General features: G+C 42.4%; 1 long non-coding RNA gene across 3 annotated transcripts in view; it reads left to right on the forward strand.

Moving 5' to 3' along the window:
* LOC135915831 (uncharacterized) overlaps positions 1–25181 on the forward strand; it is a 48954-nt gene extending 23773 nt beyond the window's left edge. The window contains exons 3-5 of one of the 3 annotated variants that reach the window (XR_010568761.1): positions 20548–20661; positions 24223–24328; positions 24780–25181. This is a non-coding gene — a long non-coding RNA (uncharacterized lncRNA). The remainder of the gene's footprint in view (positions 1–20547; positions 20662–24222; positions 24329–24779) is intronic. The other 2 variants (XR_010568760.1, XR_010568762.1) reach the window with 2 other exon arrangements.
* Positions 25182–25436: the final 255 nt, after the last annotated feature.

Consider the following 25436-nt stretch of genomic DNA (forward strand, 5'->3'; position numbering starts at 1 on the left):
GACGTCAACAATGACGATGACGATGCACGTCAACCAATGGAACAATAGCGGAAGCCCGTGCTTGTCCTATTGGGGTATACTTGCTCTGCGAGCCTCTACGAATGTACCATCGCGTGTTGACCCGACACAGGCACCATCCTCTGTCATCGCTCCCTGCCACCCACCCAGGTTCCAGCTTTTCAAGGACTATATCACGCCATCAAAGCATTTTGCCATCGAGATTTTCTCCCGCCTGTATTCCAAGAATACCCCCGTGGGTTCTGCCTAAACTTGTCGTTACATTGCAGATACCTGGAATTACTAAAAGGTCATCCATTGCATCTATTGGCCTCAGGCAACTCACCCTCTGGCACATTTCTGCAAAGTACGGAGATACTGTACATGTGTATACCAATGGCTCTGTCGCAGCATATGCCTCCACTGCAGCCTTCGTCATTCCACATATGATCATCGCTCGGCGGTTTAAACTAGACCATAGCTCAACATCAACTGCCGCAGAACTTGTTGCTATCCGGGAGGCACTTCGATTTCTCTCCGAGGAGCCTCCTCATGCATGGACGATATTCTGCAATTGCAAGCCAGCTCTTCAAACGATTGACTGTGTCCTCGGAGGGGGCCCGTATTATTCCATGGCTATAGAAATTACAGAACGCCTCGACCGCACAACTAGAAATGGCCACAATGATACCTTTAGTGAATACCGTCACACTGTGGCCTGATCGGGAACGAACAGGCAGACGCTGAAGCGAAAACTGCTTTAGATAATGCTTGTGAAGTATGCATTTCATTCTCACGTACAGACACAAACACCCTACTTCGTCGCGTAAACCGCAACTCTACGTTAGAACACTGCACCCAAGCAGATCGACGACACAAGCGATTGCACAAATGGGACCAAGAAATGAAATTTCGTATGCCTCACAAGCTCAAAAGAAGCCACACGAGCATGGTGCACCGAATTCACCTTGGTGTCGCATTCACCAACCGTTATAGACATGATGATAGGTGCCAGTGATACTAGCCCAAACTGTGAATGCTGTGAGGTGCGAGAAACACTTGAACATATATTTTGTGTGTGTCCCGCCTACGTGCAAGAACGACAGCAACTTGTCTCTTCCATTGCAAAGATCCATGAGAGACCGCTATTGGACGAGTATCTTTTAGGTCCTTGGCCTAATGCAAACAGTGCAGCCCTGGTAACAAGAGCCGCTATAGCTTTTCTCCAAGCCACTGGGCTGGATGCATGGCTTTAGAGAGGCCACAACTCTGTGAATTTGTATATACGCATAGACCGATCAGCTTACTGTCCGTTGCGCACAAACTATTTACTAAGGTAATCGCAAATAGAATCAGGAGCACCTTAGACTTCTGTCAAGCAAAGGACCAGGCAGGATTCCATAAAGGCTATTCAACAATAGATCATATTCACACTATCAATCAGGTGATAGAGAAATGTGCGGAATATAACCAACCCTTATATATAGCTTTCATTGATTACGAGAAAGCGTTTGATTCTGTCGAAACCTCAGCAGTCATGGAGGCATTACGGAATCAGGGTGTAGACGAGCCGTATGTAAAAATACTGAGAGATATCTATAGCGGCTCCACAGCCACCGTAGTCCTCCATAAAGCAAGCAACAAAATCCCAATGAAGAAAGGCGTCAGGCAGGGAGATGCGATATCTCCAATGCTATTCAAAGCGTGTTTACAGGAGGTATTCAGAGACCTGGATTGGGAAGAATTGGGGATAAAAGTTAATGGAGAATACCTTAGTAGCTTGCGATTTGCTGATGATATTGCCTTGCTTAGTAACTCAGGGGACCAATTGCAATGCATGCTCACTGACCTGGAGAGGCAAAGCAGAAGAGTGGGTCTAAAAATTAATCTGCAGAAAACTAAAGTAATGCTTAACAGTCTCGGAAGAGAACAGCAATTTACAATAGGCAGCGAGGCACTGGAAGTCGTGAGGGAATACATCTACTTAGGGCAGGTAGTGACGCCGGATCCGGATCATGAGACGGAAATAATCAGAAGAATAAGAATGGGCTGGGGTGCATTTGGCAGGCATTCTCAGATCATGAACAGCAGGTTGCCATCATCCCTCAAGAGAAAAGTATATAATAGCTGTGCCTTACCAGTACTCACCTACGGGGCAGAAACCTGGAGGCTTACGAAAAGGGTTCTACTCAAATTGAGAACGACGCAACGAGCTATGGAAAGAAGAATGATAGGTGTAACGTTAAGGGATAAGAAAAGAGCAGATTGGGTGAGGGAACAAACGCGAGTTAATGACATCTTAGTTGAAATCAAGAAAAAGAGATGGGCATGGGCAGGACATGTAATGAGGAGGGAAGATAACCGATGGTCATTAAGGGTTACGGACTGGATCCCAAGGGAAGGGAAGCGTAGCAAGGGATGGCAGAAAGTTAGGTGGGCGGATGAGATTAAGAAGTTTGCAGGCACGGCATGGCCACAATTAGTACATGACCGGGGTTGTTGGAGAAGTATGGGAGAGGCCTTTGCCCTGCAGTGAGCGTAACCAGGCTGATGATGATGATGATCTCTTCCTTATACCATCATCATTCATCAGCCCTTTCCCTCCCCGTCCCTCTTTCCCAGTGTAGAGTAGCAGGCCAGAGCAAGTTATAGCTCAGGCCGACCTCTCTGCCTTTCTGTAAATAAATTTCTTTCCCTCTCTCTCGATTAGGACTCACCTGCATACTGTCAAGCGACAGTTGCAACAAACAGTATGCAACTGTAGGCTCAGGCCTTTTGTTGATTGGCCTCCGCTGCAGCATTTACTACTGGATCTGTGCTGTACCCGAGATTGTTCCGTACCTGAGTTTCGTCGACCCAGTTGTGTGCTTTCTTCTTTTTTTACGTATATTGTATTCCAGCATGCGTGAATACAACAAAGTTATTGGCATCAAGTAGTGCCAACAGCAACACTCTTCTCAGATTAGTTGGCACAAGCTGGAACCTTGCGTTACTTCCTATGTCAAGAAAAGGTAGTACAATTGTGATATATATATAGCCACTCCCTCACACAAGAGTAGGTAGCCAATATATTTTGTTGACACTAAACGTACACTAAACTGTTAGGAAGTTTGTTTATTACATTACGACTATTATATATTAATACTAGAGCAATCTGATTGTAACTGTACACACAGGGGGCACACAAGTGAGAATTTAATTCAGACGGCTGCAGGTTGGGAGAGGGAGCAACTCCATGTTGCGCAGGACATTGTATGTCTTCGGGCTGGCAATGCGGAGAAGCAGGAAATTCATAACCCACATTCTAGCATACCTGATGCCTTGAATGCCTTTCACTTTCACTTGCTGCAAGTATGTTTCAAATGCCAGCTGTTGAACATGTGGAAGTGCACTTAGTGCTTGTTTGAATGCGAGGGTTCGCTCTTTTGTGAGTTGCTGTTTTAGGCTCTCAATGTGTGCCATAAAGGAACCACTTGCAGCCGCAGCTGATTACCTTTTTTTGCAAAGTTTTGAGTTTCTTTTCTTTGATTTGCATCATGTTATACCTGTGAGTGGTTTGTGCCAGCTGCTTTTTCTTTTGAGTGTGTTACAGCAGACATGTTAGCTTTCTACATAGCAGTTTACACTTGTCGGAGAAATTTGGTTCGTTTTCCTCTATAATTTCTAACCCTTGACAAACGTGAAGCGCTTCTCTTTTATATATAATTAATCATGCTCAATATGACCCAACACGTGCCTACGAAATTCAAATGCATAAGCTTCACACGCCGTGCACATGAAGTTCGGTCCCAACATGGCGCGGTCGCATTTGTGCGACCGCTACTGGCAGACCTGAACAGCAAAAGGAAGCAATTAGGACAAGGGAAACTGCTTTTATAGTTCAGTTCTGGCCTTATGTGAAATGAACTGCTAGTCACTTTGCACGGTGCGTACACAATAAGTGGCAAGCAGCAAGCGGCAACACAGCGCTTTGCCAACATCTGTACATCTCCATTCCCGCATAAGCTGCCGGTCCCATTCGCTACGTAGCTATGTGGGTCTGTACTCATGCTGAAACATTTCTCAATTACAGAGATTCATTGCTTACCTCTGCGTCAAATGTGAAGCAAGAGACGGCGCATTTGGTAGAGCAGCAAAAAAAAGACCGCCTCGCTTAGTTATATACAAACGGTGTTAGCGATGGCATCCGCGTTTTCGCGAAAGTACAACACGACTTATCAGTGAGCACTTCTGCGAGCACAGTTTTCTCTAATAATGATTTATCGTATGTGCAAACTAAGTATGGCGAAGTAAAGCGAGAATCAGTAATAAATTAACAGCCGGTATTATATGTATCTGGATCGCACATTCCTTTAATTGAGTGGCTCAGCCGCTAATATTGATTCGTCTCAGGGTGGAACAACGCGATTCAGATGCACAGATATGAATGTTTTGCTACTATGTTTCGACATTATTTCATATGAGCGATGCAGATTTTCCCCAATTTTGACTCTAACAACGATCTGCGGCTGTAGTCAATGCAAGCAAGTGTACCGCTTTGATAAATTCGACAATGAAGGGTGCGCTTGAAAAAGTCTTGAATATGCAAAATGTCTATACTTTGCAAAATGAATACAAAAAAGTGAGGTGAAAGTGCCGAAATAAGTGACAATAGACTTCAAAACAGCCGCGTCGGCACACAGAGCTTTGTGTACCTTTATCCGCCACACTGTTAGCACAACAGTGCATTCAGGCCTGCTCATCCAGTAGTCAATGAGTGCTATAGGGCTTCCAGGTATATGTTACCCTGGAGAAGCCACTAATAGTTATTCGCGATCCGCGAAACGCACAACGGATGTACACTCAACATAGGCGCAGGTCACAAATCAACCGGCGAAAGCGGCCGGCACCCTTCCAATATATTTCCAGCGGCGTGTGGAAGAGGGGAGCACAGGAAAATTAAAAAGGCATATTATTTGACCCTATTGCCAGAGTCCTTCAACACTTTCCTTTTGGTCACGAAACTCCTGCATAACGCTATGAAAGCGCTTCACATAGTGACTGCCGTGGACGTGCCACTGCGCTGGCGACTGTACTAAAAGGGAACTGGAGCAGACGCTGAACGGACGACATGGGTGTTCTGCACACACATCCGCTTTTGCACAACAGTTGACTGCCATTAACGGTGTGTGGATATTGTCAGCACAATGTGCAAATTGCCGCCTCATTTCTGAACAGCGTCAAAAAATTTGGACACAAACAATTTCGAAGCAACTGCAACACGTTGTTCCATTTCAACGTTTGGCTCCATTTGATATTGTCGTCTAATTCATAACCAAAGATAGAAACCAGCTGCAGAGCGATTGCACGTCGCTCATTTATGTAATTACGCATGAAATGCTTGCATTGCTGTTTGAAGCTGCTCACATTTCAGTTTTTGCACGGTACATTTCTGTGTAATGATAGCGTGCTTCATGATAGTGACGTGCCTCCGCGTGGGTCCAGCTGCAAGGCTGTGTAACTAACTTAAGTGTGCTAACTGAATGTTCAAACTTATTAACTCCATAACGGATGACGAACTAAACTAAGGTAGCTAATGAACTAATTAAACTGACTGATAACGAACTCAACCAACTTGACTGAATATTAAGTTATCTAACTAAACCAACTAACATAGACAACTGAACGAATAACTGAGAACTCATGTAATACCTAAGCTAAGTTGTTACCTACTTAATAACTTTAATAACCAAACTTGCTATTTAAAGTAATAACTAAACCAACTCGGAATTTTCTTTTGCATCATGTTGTACGCAAACCTGAATAGTCCTCGGACTGCAGTATATCTAAGAAAGATCAACTACGCCAATTAACTTACAAAATATAACAAACTAGCCAATCGACTAATTGACTACGCTAGCAAATATGAAAATAAACATAAACTAACTAAACACATCAATTGAATAAATTGTTTTCGAAGCTTATAACTAACTGAGCTGAGTAAAAGAGCTAATTACCTAACTAAAGTTAACTATAACTAACGAAACTAGTCCAACAAAACTCACTGAGCCTACACAGTACACAACCAAAACCTAAAGAACTGAAGCTGAGTTAATGAACTTTTTATAATAACTAATAATTAAGCTGATCAACTAACTAATGCATTTAATGAGCGTAACGAAATAAATAATTTGGTAACTGAACTCACTAGTCAGTAACTTAACCAACTAGCCTAAGTAAACAAAATAGCCTGACTAATCATAACTATAGATAACAAACCAATGAAACTATATATTAACTAACTAGCAATTATATAGCAGGAACCATTACACCTAAACCAACAAGACAAATTAACTAATCTAACTAGCTAACAAAGCAATTCAATTTATTGATGCTAACTATTGATACAAATAACTATTTAAACTAAATCATTCACTAACGAAACCAATACATAATATAACTAAACACATGACTAACTTACTAAAATATGCGTAGCTAATACCAACTCACTGCTCACGGCAGCAACAAAATAAAGTGCACTTAACTAACTAGACTATCGTGTAAATAGAGACAGCTGACCAAAACTTTTGTTTTAGGAATGGCATAAGAGGGGGGGCGGGGGGCACACGAATCACACAATAGTGCCATGTATCATGACAAGCCAAAAAACAAAGACACCAAGGACAGAATAGGGGAAATTACTTCTAGTTATTAATTGAATTAAAGAAATAATAAATTAATGGAATTGAAAGTAATGCGAAGACGTGGGATCATTCCCCACCTGAGGCAAGTTGTTTCTTCATCCACTTTCACTGCCATTAGTTTATCATTTCTTTAAGTCAATTAGTACAATTTCCCTTATGTTTTCCTTGGTGTCTGTTTGTTGGCTTCTCATGATGCCATAAATAAAAAAAGGGCCCCTCGGTGAAGCCCCTTTCTTCTAATGGTGCTATGTATAACTTAAGCACAAACACATTGCACATTTGAATACTTCGATGTAGAAATAAATGTGGGAGAGGCGCCTTTCCTGGTGAAAAATTTGCATGATTGTGAAGCCCGGCAATCTGGTCCAGAAGATTGATACCCTCTATACTTAGGCCCGTGCCTCTTGTGTCCCCTTCTGTCCCTATATGAAACTTTTGGGGCGTGACCAGAAGGAAAGTACAGAAGGTCCCTGCTGTTAATACTCACTCTGAACGAGAAAATATATTTCCGCATCCAACCTACTTTTCACATAATGCACATAAGTTACCCACAACATAGTTTCCTAATGCCCTTAAGCAAAATGTAAATAAGGAATAAATATAGTCACATGGCGTGCCCGGCAGACAAGCTGTAATTTATTTTTCCGTAAAAATTTGGCCACCACGTCCCCGCCAAATACAAAAGAAACTTTTCTGTCTTGATTTTTCGCCCAACCTTCAAGGCCTTCCTTGGGGTCGGACCACAAAAGGTCGCACAGGAGGCCTTTAGTCCAGACGTCACATGGTCTCTGAATATTGTCAATATCTTTCAGCGACCGCAGTTCTGCACTTAGACCTGCACAAGTAGACAATGCAAACAACTGCGCTTAATAAACTACAACTCCTGCGAAAATCAGCTAGTACGGGGTGGTTAAAGGTGCAGCCTGTTTGATCGAGTTGAGCATATCTCACAACACAGGGCCAGGAAAAAATGAGGGACACAGCTAGAGCAGATGGTCTAAACAATGATACCCCCTCAAACAATTATATCCTCTCGTATTCTTCTCTGAATCTTTTTTTTCTTCCAAATATTTCACAGCATGTCACAGGCGGAAAAGTAGCAAACAATGGTTTTTGCAGCAGCACAGTTACATAATAAAACTTGTTTGCTTCGGTTCATGGAACATTGGCTCATTTCACCTTGTTCTAATCTGATTCAACCATGCGCAGAACACCTGAAAGGTACCTCGATGTTCTAAATACTTTGGTTCAACGAAACTCCAAGAACTATGTAACCAATTTTGCACAATTCAAAAAGTCTAATTTTTAAAGTTGGAGCACAATTCCTTAAGCTTTGTAGTCATTGCTGCACCTCAATAGTTGTACAATTCATTGCAGAGAAGCATTGATGGGAAATTTTAATGCTTCAAAATGTCAATTTTCGACTGCTTTGCTGCTGGGAAAAATTTAGTATTTAAGACAATGAAATCAAATCATATTTTACTTTTATTCGCTTTAACAACCACAAATGTCATAGTTGTTTAACAACAAACATGGCACGAGCATCCAGAACTAATGAATATTGAAGAGCGCAAAGAAAAACCAGTTTTCCTTTTTTTTTAGTAGGGCTGATTGACAAGTGTCTTTGCAGCTAGTGGTATCATTCAGTGTTGTCAACTACACAATAAGAGGTAAATTTCTACTGGTCCTTTGAATCTAACCTATTACTGTACGCTGTTTCACAGGTTCACACCACAGAAATAAGTTATCATCCAGACGCCTACCTATTCTGAAGTCATACTGAAGTTCTCCCAAAATGCCATTATTCTCTGCCCATGCTTGCAGCTTTTAATTGCCTACATCGTTAACTTGTATATTATCGATATAATGGTCAATGGTTCACATGAGTAGAGTCCATTTTGCTCTCCCTTACCTTTATAAATGAAATTCATGTTACTTTGTTGTCAACTCTGGTATTCGTCTATCTCTTAACCTTTTTTCTACTGCTTTCAACAGAGTTTCCTTACTTTTCGGATCTAATTAATTATTCAGCCTAACGGGTGTCTCGTCTAGCCCTGTGGCTGTGCACTTAGGAATTTTCTCTTCGGCTTTCTCTCAGTTGAACTTTCTCAGCACAAGCTGCTCTTCCATCTGGTTCTCTTTCATGCTTTTTTTCCCATCAAATACAGCCTCGTCATTGTCTTGAAAAGATTCGGCTGCTATTTCTTGGACGTAAATCAATGGCACGTCCCCTTTTAGTTTGTTTCCATCTTCGTCTAGGATATGTTGTTGTATTGCGGCAGACTTCCTAGCTAATAAGTTTACGCGCTTCCAAAATATTCTAGGTGCGGTGGAGGGGAGCGCCATCCGGAGCTATTGCAAGGAGCCGGGCTCGCCGCTTTATGGCCTTTGATATTTGCAAAAGGGGTTTGTGTTTTGAGTTTCCGTATAACGGAATTATGTTTTCGCGCATGTTCAAATTACAATTTGACGCTATCATATCTGTAGGTTATGTGTCAGTCGTACTATACGATTTTTCTGACATATTTTACCTCGAGGAATTCAGTAAATTCCTTGCGCTACAAGGAGGGCCCGTGTGGTTGGTTATACGTAGTTCAAGATTATTTTTACCGAAACGACAGCAGACGCTGGATGCCGACGCTGGAAATCAAACGAAACGGTATCGCTTAAGCAAGGTTATGCTATGCTTTTTCTGATGCAGGTGTCAACGTTACTCCAACTTCAGAGGTACAGTGCATGCAGAAGGATTGGCACGGCTGTTTTTATCTGAATTTCGTGAGTGGGGTGGCAGAGTGCTTCAGTCCTCTGATACTGCAAGATGTTTGTCCTTGAACACGACCAAAAGCTTGTATGATGAAGTTAACTTTCCTCTGTAGCGTGGATGCCAGGATTTGAACGAACATGTTTGCGGGAGGAAACAATGCATGCTTGGAAAGCGTCTAAGCACGAGCTAGCCAGTGTTGCACAAGCAAACTAGAGGGTGCCATGGCAGCAGAGGCAAAGGGAGAAAAAAAAAAAGAAACCAACATTGATGATGTGTTGGCGTGGTCGAGCATCTAAGTTTGCGAGCGAGTCTGACCAGCACCAACGCAGTACTATGCATTATAAGAACACAGAGGAAGAGTAGACATCGAGAAAAGATAAAATACATACCACCGTGCACGCAGAAAATTTTTTTGCCGACAACTGCGGCCACTGGTAGACAATCGAAGACATGCGTTATCCGCATCCATGTATCCATATCATACTTTTTCACGCCTGCAGCAAGAAATATGTGTACAGATGCAGATTTTGTAACCAGCTGGGAAATAAAAGAGCCCTGAGCAACACACACAAATTAATACAGCCAGTATTAGCAATCAACAACCAAGCTTGCCAATTACCACTCATTTTAGCACACTTCTTCAACCAAGACTTCATACGTTGGCACTAGTTTTATGTCTTTTTCAGATGCTTTAATGTTCTCTGGACACTGTTTTGTTCAGCAGTCGCATTCTGCGATTTTCAGGCAGCCCTTACAATATTTTTTTTTGCTTCAGTAAAGTCCAAATCCTTCTATAAATCTTTGGCCACGTTGGCCTCGCTAGTGAAGAAGCTAGTATTTTCTCTATGTGTCACTAGGCGTTTTCCTTAGCTCGATGCAAGTGCTAGTGCTCAACCTCCATTTCACCTCCATTAGCTATCCTCACCAAGGCTAAGAGCCTGCGTGATGAAACACAAAACACCATAGTACAACATTCGCAGTCAACTATTCCTGTAAGGCGCAGCCTCTTAGGTAGCGGTGTCTGAATATTGGAAACTTTCAAATAAAGAAGCACAGCTGGATTTGGTTTTGAATCACTCATTGACTGTCCAACTAGAGTAGCCTCTCGTGGGAGCAGTACGCTCATTGATCACGCGTTATCTGAGATATCATCATCGCCTTGCTCCGGGTTTATTGATACTGATATAACCGATCGTTTTCCTGTTTTTCTTGCATTTAACAATGAAATACATGAGAGCGATAATAGCTACTTTACTTCCGTATTTAGTGCAGGTACCTTTACTGAAGCCATCAGTGAAACTGATTGTTCGCCAATTAATTCTATGTCTGATCCCGAAGCAGCACTAAACAAATTCTGCACTTTATTTGTATTGGCCGTTTCTACTGACACACGCACTGTAAGATGTGGGAAAAAGTATAAATATCCGCGCAACCCATGGATGACAGATGGTCTTCTAGAAAGTTTAAGAAAGAAGGAAAACATGTACATGAAAACCAAACGTCAGCCCTTTAATAATGGACTAGCTAGACGCTATAGTAGGTGCTGTAAATTACTGAACGTTTTACTTAAACAGGCGAAAAAAAGGTACTACGAAAATAAATTTGATCAGAATAACAATAACCCCAAAAAGCAATGGCAGTTATTGAACTCTTTTCTTAACAAGTCATCTGTTGATGCCTCCATAACCAAAATAAATTACAATGGTCTCACTCTTTCTAAGCCCAAAGAAATTGCTAATGCTTTTTCGGACTACTGTTTTTCCGTTTACACTATAACAACCTACATGCGCAGTTGCATAATGCTTTGAGCCGTACGACGCAATCAACCTTGTTACCAGCTACACCAAATGAAGTGTGCTCGACGATTGCTAACCTTAAATATAGAGGGCCTGGCTTAGACATAAATTTGTGCCAGGCATTTAAAACTGCTTGCGCATTTAGTTTGCGACAAGCCCTGTAATATTATCAACCTCATGCTTAAAAAAGGTGCATTCCCTTCATTTTTAAAGAATGCCAAGATTATTCCTGTTTTCAAAAAAAGGCGACACACACACATTTAATAATTACCGACCAATTGCAGTTCTTTCCTGCCTTAGTAATCTCATTGAGAAATTATTTGTTCAACGTCATAATAACTACTTAACAAAGCTTAAACTGCTAAAGAACGATCAATTTGGTTTCCACCCTGGAAGTTCCACAAATATAGCTGGTCTATTTCTGACTACTTAAAAACATGTATTGATTCGGGAAAATTAGTCGGATGTGTACTTTTAGACTTCAGTGAAGCTTATGACACGGTTAACCATCAAGTCCTGTTTAATAAGCTTGACTCTTATGGTATGACCAGTCCTGCCCTAACATTCTAAAAAATTACTTACTTGACCGGCCATACACAGTATATGCAGCAAATACTTTCTCAATAACAAAATGTATTAACCAAAGCGTACCACAGGGATCAGTTCTGGGTCCCTTACTTTTCCTTCTATATATTAATGATCTTCCGGATTCTCTTAACTCCACCCACTACGTTCATTGCATTTTATACGCAGATGACACAACCATATCTTCATCTGACAAATCTGTTGCTACTCTTACTTCTAAGTTAAATATTGCGTTAATTAACATTATAAAATGATGTAGCAACAATCACTTAGTTCTTAATCCTCTAAGAACTAAATTTACATTATTCAAAAGTGGCTCAAGGGGCCTTAACTTCTATTCCTGAAGTAAAGCTTGGAATTCATTCAATTCCCGTTAGCACCGATGTCACTTTTCTTGGCATACATCTTGACCCTAACCTTACATTTAGCTCTCATTTTCAACATCTCAAGCACAAGACTGCGTTTGGTATGCGTGCATTAATCAAAGCTCGCCCTTTTATTCTCGTGAGCCTCTGCTAGCGTTGTATTAGGCGTTCATTCATAGCCACATTAATTACGGCATTGTTTCATGGGGCAACACCTACGCTTGTCACTTATCATCACTTCAACATATCCAAAATCAGTCAATACGCATTATCACATCTAGCTCCATGCAATCCAATGTCTCTTTGTTACTTCGCGCATATAATATCTTGCCTATTAATAATTTGTTCCAGTTAAACATACTCGTCTTACTCCACAAGTTGCTTCATAATAACCTTACGTTTCCGTTCATTGCAGTTGACCTTTTGCAGAATTAAAATATAACCAGACTTGCGGCTAACAACAATTTCTTGTTACCCATGGTTCATACCAATTACGGCAAAAAAAATATCTTCCTTCGCTGCACTTTCTCTTTGGAATGAATTACCATCAACTATAATATCGTGTACTTCTCTTGAAATCTTTAAAAAACACCTTAAGCAACATTTCTGCGATAACTTAACTACGATCTGGCGGTGTACCTTTGACTTTTCTCTCACATGTCATTTCTTGTATTTCATCCATGCTTTTTTCCGACTTTCTTTTATAACGTGCTTTTTCGTGTTTGATTTTAAATGACATGTCTAATGATGTATTTGATCTTTAAATGTTGTTTATAATAACGATAATTTGCTGAATATTGATATCACCATCAATGTTGTTATTATTAACCGAGGGTCCCACTACAGTTCTTTCACTTTGGGACCCTCGTTTGTATATTTGTCATGATATAATTACTTCTTTTGGAACCAATAAATCTTAATCTGAATCTGAATACTGTCTCCTTCAATTTGGTCTTGAAATCGAAGAGTAACTATTCATAAATGTCAATATTTTTCCAGTACCTTTGCGAATGTTTCTAAACGTCAACTACGTCCAAATAAATATGAAATTGGAGCAGAAGTACGGTATCTTTTCACCCCCGCAGGCACAGTACTGACATAAAGCATGAAAACTTGTATAGTGGAGCAGGATAAGTCACTTAGGTAGCCATGTTTTACAAGTTTTAGAGCGACTTTTCGCATTTTCTGAAGTGCCCTCTGCATGCGAAGAAACCACTTGTTTGCTCCGAATGCTTCGTTTGTGCTTTTATAACCCTTCATAACGTGCTACGTGATGACATCCACTTGCTAAATTTAAGAATACTGGGACGTAAGCACCGTTTTATATGACTTGTCATAACAGCTGTTTGTTATAAAAAACTATTCGAAAAGTATTCAATTCGTTTCTGGCACTATTCTATTCGTATTTTATTCAGTCTCAAAAAAACCCAATTCACACACCCCTTCTGGTAGAAGAAACCTAGTCTTGCAGAACTCGAAATGCAGACTTTTGCGAAGTAAAAGCCAGCCTGTCATGCTAGCAACAATCAACTGGCCTAAATTTGCTTTCTTTTGTTATAGACTGTACGTTCACATCAGGAGCTACAGCTTTCATGGCATTACCATATGCTCCTCACAATTAGCTTTATTAGGAGGAAGAGCATTCAGTCTTAAGAGGAAGCTTTAGCTCGGGGCCAATTCCGGTGTCGTCTATTCAGTGGTGTAATCATGCAGAAATGCTTTTGCAAGACAACCTCTGGACCGATTTGAACGAAATTTATTTTTTTATCAAAAAATTTACAGTGTCACTAGGAACCAGTGTCTTGATTTAGGGCTTGGAATATTTTTCCTCACATTATCGAAAATTTATTTAAAAGAAACAGAAGCACGAAGTTTGCAAATCCATCGACTGCATCTAAAGCGTATCACATGTTCTATATAATTTATGAACTATGTGTTTGCGACGTCCGTTCCAGGAGGGACACATTGTCAAGGCCGACGAGCACTTTCTCAATGAGCAGCGGGAAAAATTTATACCGTTGCAATTCTGGCAGCATGCAGTAAAGTGTGCTCGCACAGTGAGAGAATATTGAAGCCCGAAGCGCTTATATGTTATGGTAGCTTGTTAAGTACACGTGAGATGGTCCAATGTTAAAATTTTTCGACAGTGCCAACGCGAAACAAAGTGACAACACACTTGCGCTGTAGTTTAAACTAGTATTTAAAATATCTACACTTTGAAGTACAGTGCACGGCGCCGTGGTAGCTCAAATGGTACAGCATCGCCCGCGTAACGCAAATGCTGTGGGATCGTTCCCCACCTGCGGCAAGTTCTTTTGAAGCGAAAGCTTTACTGGCCGCGAACTTGCGATTTCGCCGTGGCGGTGCTCCGAGGAGGCACATGACGTCACAACGCGCGCCTCGCCGCGGATATTTCTCTCTCTCCCACTCCCTAGTCACTACTGCGCATGCACCACTAGTAGCACCGAGTCACAGGTGTTCCGCCTCTGCGCAGCGCCGCGCCTTTCTGCTGCCGCCATTTGATATGACGTAACACCGCGTTCCTCCTCGTTGCGCTCGCCTCCGCTCGCTTCGCCAGCTGCGTCGCATGCCTGATAACATGTCGGAGGATCGAAAAGGAGAGCTCGCGTGCGCCGCAACCACAGTTGAGGCGGCAGTATGGACGCCGACAATTCTGATGCGCAGGAGGAGGCCTGGAATCGACATGTGAACGAGATGAAGAGGAAACGAATTGCCCAGGAAAGAGACGAACAGCGCGCCGAACGACTGGCTAAACGCCGCAGCATAGCTAGACAAACAGACTAACCTGGACTTGCAATCAAGATTAACCAAGGCTAACCATACTATGCCTTAGCTTTCGCTACGTATATCCTGGCATAGCCGAGCTAAACCACTGCCAATTATTTTCATCCACTTTCATTCCCATTAATTTATCGTTTCTTTATTTCAATTATTAAGCACGAGCAATTTCCCGTGTTTTCCTTTGTGTCTGTTTCTTGGCTTCTCATGATACGATTAATAAAAAGCGGGTCCCTCGGTTAACACCCTTTCTTCTCCATACCACCAAAACTGATCAGTCGAGAAGAAAGGTGTTTTTTGCACCACCAACAAAAAAGTCCATGCTAGAATGACATGATAATGTTGGATAACGTCACCAAAGCAGCAGCCTTGGTCGACAGAACGCGTACCTAACAATAAATTGATTTTGTAATGTTCTAAAGCTGTGCCTCGACTACAGGAACGATAGTAGCGTAGTTCATTGGTTTACCGTAGGTTCCTGAAGCTCTCAAACTTGTCCAATGTTCATGTATACATGGATACTTTGTCAAACGAAAAATGCTGCCCCTGCTTGGAACCGAACTCATGAAATTCTGCTCGACAGCAAAATGCTACCAAAATACTGAGGCATCCAGCACACAAGACAATTACTCAGGATAATTTTTTAGGGCCAAGAAGTTATTAACAGTGGTAGAACAAGGAACGTCGCTGAGGCCAAATTTCGGCAGGGCACTTGCCCTTTTCAGGGCGGCAACTGCTCTCCAACTGCGATTTCGTGCACATGTAGCTCAATTGTCCTCACCGTCAATATTAGAGGGATGGGGTAAGAGTAAGCCGTTGCATCGAGTGAGATGAAGCTAAAGAAATTGGAAAGTTTGTCACGCACAGCCAGCAGGTATGGCGGCTGCTGCTGGTTAAGAAGCAGGGCTGACAATAGGATAAACGAATCCAGCAGGTGCTGACAATCCGTCTGCACATCTTCCCCTAAACAGGAAACAAGACAATCTGCTAGGTATGGACAGCTGGGCTGATTAGCATTATGAAACATAGTTCCAGCGCACATTTGGACACGGACGAGGAGAGAAAGACAACACGAACGCCGGACTTCAACTGAATTTTATTCACGGAAAACATGGCTTTATGTACACAGGGGGAGGGGGTGGGGGACTGCTAGTGCGCAGGACCACTCAAAAATATTTCCCAGAAGAAGAATCCCAGAAGAAGCCAGCCTGCAAAATAAAGCACACCAAAGCCCTCGTTGAATGTGACGTCGGCGTTGTGTACAGTATTCCCCTCGCATGTGGGAAATGCTATATTGGTCAAACCGGGCGCTGTCTGAATGAACGCTTGCTAGAGCATCGCAGGAATGCTACATCGCTAAGTGGCGCTGGTCATTTAGCCGACCACATTCGCCGTTGCTCGCACAAGCCAGCATGCAAGGCGTTTTTCGAACGAACACGCGTGTTGCGCAAATATAGCAATCAGAAACACCGGGATATATTTGAAGCGTTGTGTATCTACAATGAAAACGATTACTGTGTCAGTGCTCCTTCTGTTGCACTCGGGACAAAAGAAATTGATTATCTCGGAGCAAACGGGTGTGTCGAATCATCAAGGTAGGGCGGGAGACGAACAAGATTGTACTGAGTGATGTAAAAAAGAGAGGGAAAAGTTTTTATTTTTATTTTTGTTTTGACACTTCTGATGACCTTTGCCTAGACCAAGGAAATATTTTTGAGTGGTCCTGCGCACTAACAGTCTCCTACCCCCTCCCCCTGTGTACATAAAGCCCTGTTTTCCATGAATAAAATTCAGTTGAAGTCCGGCGTTCGTGTTGTCTTTCTTTCCTCGTCCGTGTCCAAATGTGCGCTGGAACTATGTTTCAAAGAAAATCTGCTGCTCGAACATGCCAAGATAACGAAAGATGAGAAAATGAAAACCGATCGATGAGCCAGCTTTATCAAGATGTGTTCAGTTGGGAGTAAAAGTACGAATCGGAGCTCTTCGAGAGCCGAGTGAGAGAGAAACAATATTGGCCAAATAATAAATAAATGAATAATTAAACTTATAGTGCATAACATAACAAATTAGTAAAGCCCGGTTTCTAACACATATGAAAAACAAATCTAATCCAGTAATAAATTGACACGGGATATGATCGGCTGTGGTGGAACCGAGTATAACACAACAATGAAATTCAAAGCTGCTGGTTATATTCGTGACCCAAATCTTCTTTTTCTTCTCTCTCCTTTTTTCAAACAATGCTTGACTTCCAGTAATTTCACACACCAGCTTATCTCTTCCCGCTCTCTCATTAGGTGTGGGAGAGAGCGAGCTACGCATGCATAAGAACACTGCTAAGAAAAGCGGTTTCTGCCCCGTTAAACATGGGCCCACTGGTCGAAACGTTGGCTACAGTGGCATTCCTTGTTCAACCACTGTTCACCGCTGCAAGCCTCTATCCTCCTGTGAACTGGTCTCTTTCTCAGGGCCAAGCGCTACTGGAAGCTGGCTACAGCAGCAGTTGTGCTGCTGCTGTAGCCAATTTTTATTACTGTAGCCAATTTTTATTACAATTTTTATTACTGCCATAGCAGTTATGTGGACGCTCCAGGCGCATTTTAGCCGTCGGCGTCGCCACGATGTTCCTTAGAAAGTCCAAGGATGATAAAATTGCCACCGCGCGCCGTATGTTGTATGTGCGAGTGAAACCATGCGAAGGGGAGCTGATGGTGGCTCAATCTTGTGCCCGCAAAGGCAGAAATTTGCCGCGTTTCATCGCACACAAGGCACCGGCAAGAGGGAAATGGACGAGAGGGAGGCGTTCTATTCCCACGGCTCTTGCATATGGCATGGTCACATGGCTCTTATCTTGAAAACGATCTGCTATGAGGACAGAGTTCAGGTGTGCCAACAGCCACACTTACACGAATCAATAACTGGCGCATCGCATCACATCAACTTTTTAGCACATGGCACCCATGTAAACAGGGCTAATTCCCCAGGAAAGTGTCACATTAATGTGTCAGACAGAGGTGGATTGAGATGAGTAGTCAACTTTCGGAGTGCATGTGAATGCAATTGCATCACATTAGGAATTATGGGAAGGGAATTTGCTGCGGATCTGCTGCACTTGACGATCTCTGAAAAAGCAAGATCGGCGAGAAAGAGGTGACCTTGAAGACGACGGCGGAAGCGCCGCTTTGGCTACAATGTGCAACATCATGTGCCACCACCATCGCACCAGGGGTAATGCACTACGTGTAAATGCTGGCGCATCGCATTAGTCGTGATGCGCTAGGAAATGTGGTGCGCTGTTGTCGCATTCCGTCGCGTTCATGCGAGGACTGATGGAGTCGCCATCTGTCGGAAGTGCCTTGCTTGTGTAGTATGAGGAATAACGTGGCACGCTCCTGATAGGTTTGGCTGTCGGCGCAGGGGCACTCAAGTTTTTTTTTACTGTCAAAATAATAAATAATCTTGTGTAAACAGCACATAAGCACATAATGGTTTAGAGACGCTATCTCTTTACCGAACACGTGCAGTGAATGGCCACTGCACATGGTCGCCACAATGGAGTCTTTCGAACCGTGACAAGTAGGCAAATGGCTGAGAGCAAACTACGTGATAAATGTTCTTATAGAGGGCTGTCTGTACAGCCAAATGGAGCATAACAGAATGAAGCCTCAATGCAGAAATAGCATGGGTTCACGGCGACCTACTGCATGCGTCTACATGCTTGTCCGCGCACAATGTTTCACTTTCGCTACGACAGCGTTTTCACACTGTGCTGTGAGCTTTAGCCCATAGCATATAAGCATTTGACAGTACACAAGCACCCTTTGTCACGTGGACGCTATCAGAATTGTTCACAAATTTCATTATATCTAGGGACTTCAATGCATGCGGTAGCTTGTTTTGTGCCTTTGTGACGATTCAATTTTTTTTTCCTTCCAGATTCTTGGACGTTTTAATATAATTATTTCTTAAGCTGCATTGCACTGTATGTTTGTCGGTCTTCTGAGCGAGCAATTTCCCTCTGCTTCTTTTTCTTAATCCTGTACGTGCATTGTTTGGTGCTAACAAAAACATGAGCATATACCATGTCTTTTTTTTAATGTGCTTCGTATTGTTCCCTTTCCATTCCAGTGTACTTGCCAGTATGTAGCATCAACAAGTTCGTAGATAGAAGCTTCAGGACTTTAGCCAGACAGCACGCACAGGCGAGCGTCTCAGTGTGTGCTTTATGCTACTCCCTCAAAATTGCATCCCCGACACCGTAGCAGAAATCTTCCTCATGGAAGTGCTTGCTACATACCCAAGTTGTAGCCGATGGCTGTTTGCCACTTCTAAGTTTCGTGATCCAAGCTTCGGGCAGCTTCTTCTGCTGCGGGTGCTGTGAAGGCTGACACCTTGCTCTGTTGCATACGTCCGGCACTGTGGCACCGAGCAGTAGCCTACCACGCTGGACACCTTCAAACACAGCCACTACCTATCATAGTCCTTTCAAGTTTTGTCAAGCAGTGCCTGAAGCAGGAAAACCTCCTCACTTAACCAGAACCACAGCACAGGTGGGACTTTAATGTTTCGTGTTCAGCTTGCTTTGGTTCTTCCGAAGCAGCGAATGCGGCTGCTGTGTTCATGTGATCCCTCATACTGCATCACGCCAATGGTGGCGCCAGTTTTTCCAGTGATAGAGCTTGCCCCCAGTACTGTACTATTGGCAGGGTTCTGCCGTACTAGTGTGGGTAATTTTTCACATCTTTATTTGCAAGTCTGTACAGCAAGACCATGCATAGGTTTCACTGTTGATCGGCGAATGAGAAGAAAACATTCAGGTACCTCAATAATGTTTGCAGTGGCGCTGCAATGTAAAGGCTGGTAGCTGAAAATGCAATTCCAGCTGAGATGCCATTCTTCGGAAGCCACACCAATTTTCCAGAGTGAAGATTACTGTCATACTGCCGACTTCATACTGTCACCGACAGTATGATGTTGTTGACAGTAGCGGCAACACTGCTGATGCTATAACAGATTGCATCACACTGATTTTTGAGCCGAGCATAATGTGATCCCGCACTCCCTATCCAGAATGTGATGGTGCCGTGACTGGCGAAAGTTGCAGACACTCCCTACGGTGCTGGGTGGTAGTAGACAGTTGTTTTAATAGAAGGCCACTCACTGAACAGTTATAATTGTTAGAACAGCATGAGGGCTTCTAGGGTCTTCCGTATGGTGTGAATTAGGGAGGGGCCTCCTTACAGCTTTCGCCAAAACCTGCAGCAAGTTTTCAAGTGTTGTCATGAGTACAGACTTGCACCATTTGTAGTAGGGACATACACACGTCTCACGCAGCCAACTTTTGTGAATGAATTCCTGCTCATAGGCACATTCAACAACATACTGAAAAATACTTTTGGGGAGGTGCTGTTTTATGCCAATGAGTGAAAACTGATGATTAATTGTGTATTGCATTTGAACCTGTTCTATTAATAATTGTTGACCGTGTTCACATGCCTCCATCGGCCGGGTACTGCAACCTAAAGTACTGTATTGTTTTGCACTTTGCCCAATTCCAGCTGCAGTGAGTTGGCTGCCGGATGGAACGACTGCTACTGTTGAGGCACGTACCATGTCATGGTTGCGGTGTGCACCCAAGTGTCTCACAGCAAGACTTGAAAAAGCCTCATAAGGTCAGTACAGAACATTTTGAAATATAAAATGCCTTTAGAGCTTTCTATTAATCTTTTACATTTTACACAAGAAAAAAAAAATTACTACACATAGCTCTAAAGACATATCAGAGAAAAAAATTACTGTACAGACTTTATGAGGAACTCAAGGAGGTGTCGCTAGTTGAGTGCCAAGTGATTCTCTTTTTTTTTCTGCATCAGCATTAAAGTGGTACTGACATATATATCAGCTATCCTTCTTTTGTGTTAAGGGAAGGACCTAGACCTCTAAACTAGAAAATATTGTTAGAAGCCTCAGAGTGCTCTTAATATTTTATTATAATAACTTTTCTTTAGCCAGTTTCGGTGTCTTTCCTGGAGGATACTGTGTTTGACATCATGACACGGTATGGGGTCATGTCAGCGCAGGACACTGTGACGTTTTGACACTCGCTCTGGCTTGCTTGGTCGCTTCGCATGCTGTTGCTCATTCTGAGAACTGGCGCAGCAGCATAGTAGATGGCAGAGTGAGCCAAAGCCAATGTCCTCCTTTGACATGACCACATACTATGTAATGATGTCACAACACAGAAGAAATGAAACTGAGACTAGCATAGAAAATCTATTATATTAAATCATTTAAGGTGCTATTAGGTATTGCAGTATTTCTTTATGTGGTTTAGAGGTACCGCATCTTAAAGAAAGACGACTTGAAATTATTGGGTCATTGCCTTCTCAATTGTTCTGATACATGGACCCTATGCTGCTTGATATTTTGTCTCTCATATTTTAGTTCGACAACGAGCTAATGGGAATCTACTGCTCACTTTTTATACCCAATGAGATATATGCTATGTTAAAGCACGACAGTTACATTTACTTTGCGACAGTGACAGCACCCAGTTGACAACTTCTTATATTTCTCATTTTGCTAACACATATTAGTGTCTTTAGCCAAAGTGTCTGCAATACATTATACCTCTCAAATTTTTTCTGTGACTTGTGACTTCCTTCGCAGCCTAGTGATTCTCTTCACGTTAGCTTATATGCCAAGTCATAAACCATCTGTGCTAGCATCATGCTGTTTTTATTTCACTTATGCTAAATATAATACGTAACAACTGCAAAATGGAGCTAGTTATGTTCACAAGGGGCCTCTCATAATTTTCCAATTGGGCTCGATCCAAGTTGCAAGATCTGTGTGACTCGTGTAGTTCACCAGTTGCACTGGTCAGTCACTGAGGCAAACTTGACGTTGATGCTAAAATTTCTCGATGTGCTTTGCAATGTTGATCTCTGTACACCTTTGCATCGCTGTACCTGTCCTAACAATATCATGTAACAAATGTGACTTATTTATGTGTTTTATCAATTTATGTGTACCACCATTCATGCCTTAGAAGCTGTTGCCAGAGATAAATTAGCTTAAGTTGCATAGCTGCAGCAAGATATTTGTGCGTAATGCGCACTTAAGTGCTTAGCTGCGAGGTCAGTCACTGAGTAGCAGGATAATTTTTATACTTTTTGCTCAAGCATAAGGCATACATGAAAATATTTGTGATTGTTTTTTACCCCAAGGAAATTAATGGTTCTGGTTTTCTGAATTTATGCTGCATGGTATCTTGTATATCTCGCCAGCAGTTAGCTGCATATCAAACCATGTCATCTGTAATGACATTTAAGCTTACTTTAAATATTTCGGTTGACAATATTTTATGATAACCTGCTTTGGTGGTGTGTAGTGGTGGTAGTGTGTTGTGTTGCTAAGCCCGAGGGTGGGGGAATCGCATCCCAGCCATGGCGGCCACATTCCTGATAGGGGTGAAATGCAAAAATGCGTACCTTGCATTGGGTGCATGTTAAAGAACCTCAGGTGGCCAAAAATTATTCTGGAGTCCCCCCACTACTGTGTGCATCATAATCATATCGTGGTTTTGGCACATGAAAACCTCAGAATATTTGTCATTTTCATATATTTGTGTTGTTTAGTCAAGGTATCTAAAATATATTATGTCACTTGTGTTTATTATCTTATTTATGGTGTCTTTGCTGTCCAGTGATCCTCCTCTAGTAAGACATTATGCCATGCCATACCATTCATGTTGGTATCATAGTTTGTTATCTTAATTCACTACTTGCTATGAGTTCATTTATACATGTTTATTTCTGTGATCTGTGCGTGATGCGTACTTCAGTGCTTAGCAGTGAGAAAAGTCACGGAATAGCAGGATAATTTTTATACTTTTTGCTGAAGCATATGGTATACGTGCAACATTTGTGAAGTATTGTTTTTTGCTCCGAGGAAACCAGTTTTTCAACATTTGCATTTTTTTTTTCTGAAACTGTGCCGTGTGTTCAGTAACCCGTTCGTAGTTTCTGTGTAGTTAAAAGTTGAACTACTGCGCATCTAGTCGCAATACACCATGTATTGAATATTTTTTGTGTTTATGAAGTTAGGCTTTATTCAGTCATTCCAGCTACTATAGGCGACGCCACGGTAGGTCAAGGTGGCTGCCGAGAAGGTGATAAGTTGATCTCGCAAGTGTGTACATCTCGAGCAGCAAAGCATGTCAGGCCCTCTAGTTTCACTGCAAACATACTTTCTCTCTCGCCAAAGAAACGCAAAGGTGTGTAAATGAAGGCAAAGCTACGTTCAACGCCTGCGGCATCAAGTCCATTAAAGACAATTTTTGGACAGGGGAGATCAGAAGCGTTGCGGAAAAAGGAGACGTGGACAGGAAAGAACGCTCACTTGCAACTAAACATATTTTCCGAGACAAACCACCAGGAACATTATTGCGCATGCGCTGTCATCAAAAATTGTAAAAAAATTTTTAAATATCTTATATACATAAAATTCGCCTAACAACGGGGCGTGTGTCACTACATCAATAATGACAACCATAGTGTAAGTGATAGCAACAATGGCACATGCAAGTGACCTGACAAAAGCCATTCCAAAAAAAACTTCGGAGGGAGGGGGTGTGGAACGTATATTACTCATCCATCAGATGCACTGACGGGGCACAAATACAAAGGTTACCATGAGCGTGAATCTGACCAGCCTCGAGGATTTCCGTTTCGAGTCTGCCTTTAGATCTGTTTATAATTTCAGTTTTATTGAAAAGGGGTTTACAGCCACAATCCCTGCAGGGTGCAGGAAGGTGCACGAAGTCGCTCAGGGCCTTTTAAGGTCAAGAATGTTCTCTTAGCCTGTCATTTAGACAGCGCCCCGTTTGCCCAATGTAAACTTTTCCACGGTCGAGTGGTATATTATATACCACTTTGATGGCACAGGAGGCGAGGAGTTTTGTGTGTTTCTTTTCACACGTCTTGTTCTTCTTATGGCTGTTTTGCAAGGGCACACAACCGAGAAAGCTTGGGAGGAGCTGTGAATACAACGTCAGCGCTGTCTTTTCCCGATCCTTTTTAGGTAGTGTGAAATCTTTTTGTCTCTGAAAATATACTTAGTTGCAAGTGAGCGTCTTTCCTCTCCACGCCTCCATTTCCGCAGCGCTTCTGCACTCCTCTTTGCAAAAATAATTTCAAACCAACTAGCCCAACAGCTTACTATTCCATTAGGGACACCGAGGTCAGTGTTGAATCACTCTGCCTGCAGACGAGTGCAATCAAGGGCCTGCCGCACTGCGTTTACACTGCAGCACGTGAAGGTACAGGCTCTGTAAAGGTCAGTATGTCATTACTAGCCTTCAATATGCTGACGGGCATGAAGCCATATATTTGTGTTTTCACAAACACTTAGTAAACGCAAGCTCATACCGCTAAAAGACATTAGTTGTTTTTTAAGCACTCTTGTTCTCAACGAATTAATCGAGTGCATAAGAAACGCTTTCGCATTTCGAAATATAAACTAAAAGAAAACAGCTGTAAAATACAGCCGTTTTACGACTGTAAATACAGCCCCTGTACATTACGAAACTCGTAATGTACAGGGGTGATAACGCTCGTCTACAGCCTCGACCAGCGTACGCGGAGCAAATGAACTAAAATTTAGCATAGCTGTTTGGCTAAGGACAAAGCACTTGTGCCTGACCGGGTTTCACCTTTTTCCACTTGCATTTCAAGTTGTTTCTTTGTAACTTGGTACCTCCCTTAAAATCTGTTTCTTCCTTTTGCAGAGCTCGGCTTGATCGCTGTAGACAAGTGGGATCACCTCTGTACGTGATTCAGTGTGTCATGCAAATGTAGTACGAGCTTCGTAACTGGATCCATTGCCTCAGATCATTATGCCTGTATTGAAGTACATTTCAAAGATATGTTAGCAGTGAACACTGCTATGGCAAGGTTTGAGCACTTCGGCACACTGCACATGCAATTACTATAACCTTTTTCCTCATCGGCGCGTCCATGACCACTGCGAGACTGAACCGCCGAAGTGCGTCGCAGATTTCCATCACCGGGCGACTGCTTCGGAGGAGGGCCGTGTGGCGCTGCCTGAGTCGCTGGAATGACCGAACTGTGTGACAATTCACCATTTGCTGTTGTTGCTTTTACTAATAAGAGATAGATGTGTACCTGTTTTAGCGTGCTAATGCCTTAATTCACTATCTAAATGGTTGTTGACATGTGCACATACTCTCAATGGCACATGCGGAACTAAAGTTTTCACAAGCCAACGGTGCCCGCATATACACCTTAAATGGGACAAGAGCTCTAGTGATAGTGTAAGCTGCACTATATGCAGTAAGCGCTCAGTAAATATTGAAGATAACTGCTGTCAAATGGGAAATTATTTTTGTTGTCGAAATGCAAATAATGTATGCTCTAGAAGAATA

This window comes from Dermacentor albipictus, chromosome 10 (genome assembly GCF_038994185.2).
Source record: "Dermacentor albipictus isolate Rhodes 1998 colony chromosome 10, USDA_Dalb.pri_finalv2, whole genome shotgun sequence".
NCBI classification, from domain to species: Eukaryota; Metazoa; Arthropoda; class Arachnida; order Ixodida; family Ixodidae; genus Dermacentor; species Dermacentor albipictus.